This window comes from Meleagris gallopavo, chromosome 4 (assembly GCF_000146605.3).
Source record: "Meleagris gallopavo isolate NT-WF06-2002-E0010 breed Aviagen turkey brand Nicholas breeding stock chromosome 4, Turkey_5.1, whole genome shotgun sequence".
Lineage (NCBI taxonomy): Eukaryota > Metazoa > Chordata > Aves > Galliformes > Phasianidae > Meleagris > Meleagris gallopavo.
Window position 1 is genome coordinate 45,918,149 of NC_015014.2, and position 2,934 is coordinate 45,921,082.

The following is a 2,934-nucleotide window of genomic DNA, read 5'->3' on the forward strand; positions in this document are numbered from 1 at the left end:
TTAGAAACAAATTTTAAAAAGTTTTAAATATTCTGAGTTTAGCTAAGCACGAAGAGCTTCCCAAATTTATTTATTTAACACTGAAATTCAAGGCCAGCTATTTCCAGTAGAATAGGTTGCAGCATGCATGGGGTCTTTCTGAGATGTAAAAAACAAACAAACAAAACAAAGAGAAAGCAGCAAGAAGTGCCTAGTCATAAAGACAGAAAGAAGGCAAAATGAGTCAAGGACAAGAGAGAAAGAAGCACATTATGGTAGGACAGAAATAATTTAAAATACAAATGATGAAAACCAAGTAAAGAATCGATGCAGATATTCCTAAACCCCAGAGCTGCCTGTGCAAGTGTATTTGGATAACTTAAAGGTGTTTGAGAACCTTGGCTGACAAGAGAAAAATCACCACTTGATGCTGAACTCTTTGCTAGGAACAAAGAAGGTGAGCAGTGTCCTTTCACATCTTCCCCAAATGTGGATGTTTGCTGAAGAGCACTGAAAGGTGAGTACAGTACATCAGAACTGGCAGAGAACACAGTGTGCAGTAGCCAAGGAGGTACAAAATTAGGAAGTGGAAGTAGCAGGAGACACAATCACTGATAACCTAGGCAGGAATGAAGGGGAGGCCTCACCTGTGTACAGCAATGCTCAGGATACCCTGTCTGAGGATTCTTACAGCCTCAGCCTCCTCAAGCTCTGGAGCCCTCCTCCTGTGAGCATCCTTTCCCCACCTTATTACTGAAGGTGCTAGCTTTTCATTCATAGTTAACACCTTCAGGATTGTTGTGAGTAAACAGGTATAAACCAACAGACTTTACAGAGCACAACAGGTCCACCACCGCTCTTTTTAGTTAGCGGAACAAGAACTACACACACTTCAGCAATTTCCATCTCTTCTGGCAAAGTGAGCTAGTAAATGTAACAAGATGATCCAAATGACTGATCTTCAATAAACACAGCAAATTGTGTATTAATATGATATAAGAAGGAACACAGGGTGCAATTTGAAGTGCTTGCTCATTTCTACTCTCTAAAAGCAAGTCTCATAAAAAGCAATGCACTGAGGAGTGCTGCAGAAAGGTAAAGTGCAACACTCCACTCACTGAAAAGCTTTTTAAAAAGTATTAGAATGGATGGACAGAAAGAGCAGAAAAATAGAAGAACTCCACTTCACTTGAAATCATGACACCAATAAGCCGCATTCAGTTCTAGAGGTAAAACAAGGATTCTTGAAAAAATAAAAATAAAAAATGCAAACAGAGTAAATAAGATCATCCTCGTCTGTTTTCTACCAATAAAGAGAGGAAAGTGATCCTCTTGTTATCCTCCTAGGCTGATAAATAAGGAGCCTGGAACTGCAAGCAAGAGACAGGAAACCATCTATCAGCAGCACTCTCCCTCTATGGAGGATGGATACCCTCATCTCCTCTGACTTCATACAGGTGCTGCAAACTCATCAGTAATAACCTGCCTGCCAGCAAACTTCCAGAAAATCAAGAAGAACTAAAACTCGCACTGGTTTGCTGAAGAATGAAAGGGAACCCAGCACATCTTGGCTTAGGGTGGAACACATGGGATGGGTAGTGAGAAATTCTATTCTGAATTTATGGTCAAGCCCTTTTCTTGTGCAACTGACAGAATGTGTGAGTCACTTCTCACCCAGGGTGAGCCTATAACCCCAGCAATACAATGCATGCATACAGATACACACAATGAAGAAAAAAGTCATATTTCAGAATTTCAAAAGTAGATCTACTAAAAAGAACACTTAATTTATGGCAGATTAAGTTAATAATACCCCCAAATCTATCTTGTTAGAAAGAAATGCTATACAGAAAAAAGAAAAGCATTTGTTTTACTGATTTCTGTGCAATACTGAAAACCTTTCTGCTATTGGGCATTTGTACTAATTTAAAGTTTCTAAAACCAGAAGGTGAAATGAGATTGCATTTAATTATGCAGTACTCATTAAAAACTACCACAATGGATGCAAAGAATATTCCTCTGAACATACTTAGAGAAAAATAATGCATGAGTTTGAGAGAGGAAGAATTTCTTATTCCTGCATCATTCCACAGTCATTGGAGTCTTGAGGAAATTCACAATGTTTATTCTTATGCTTTGATAAGAACGGAGGGGGAAGAAATCTGTAACTCACAGCAGTGCGTGCTTACCAACCACAGTCAGTCTCAGAAGAGCAAGGATGTACTTGTTGTTAGCCAGCCTCCAACAAGGGCCAATTATCAGGAATATGGGAGACAAGAAGGCAACTGCAAGAACTTCTAAGCCCGTAAGTGCCAGCGTCTGCAGAGGGAAGTAATAGATCATCGGTGGCAGGGCATGGTAGAGAGACCAAGAAATGTAGCCTAAAAAAGAAGGAAAAGAAGAGAAATACATATCACACACAGTATGGTTTTATACCATACTATGTATGGTACCACGTTATACCTCTACGTGCAGAATACTAAATTTTGAAAGTAGTTCAGGTAACAGCAGGCTGTAGTTACCTTCAAAGAAAGCATTTCTTTACAGAAGTATTTGCATTTCAAGTTAAAATAACACATCTTCCCGCGAAACAGGATAAGAAAACAGCTCTTTACCCGTGCGATGGCAGCAGCCGCTGCTTCGGCCACGAGCGAGGATCGCCCAGCCCAGGGAAAGGTCAGCTCGCAGAGGGAACAAACACCCCAGTAAGTAACCCGCTACGATCCGGGGCTCCTCGGTGCCGGGCCGGAGGCCGATGTGCGCTCTGACACCTCGCTCCGCGCGCAGGTCGGGCACCGACCCCCAGCCTGAGGGCTCATTGGCTCCGCACGCAGAGGCGCGCGGCACGGCGCTGCGACTTTCCGTACGCTTTGTAAGAGGTGCGCCGAGCCCGCCGCCAGCCACAGGCGCGGAGCTCTGCCGACCGCTCAGCGCTGCCGCTGCGGGCGGCTTCCG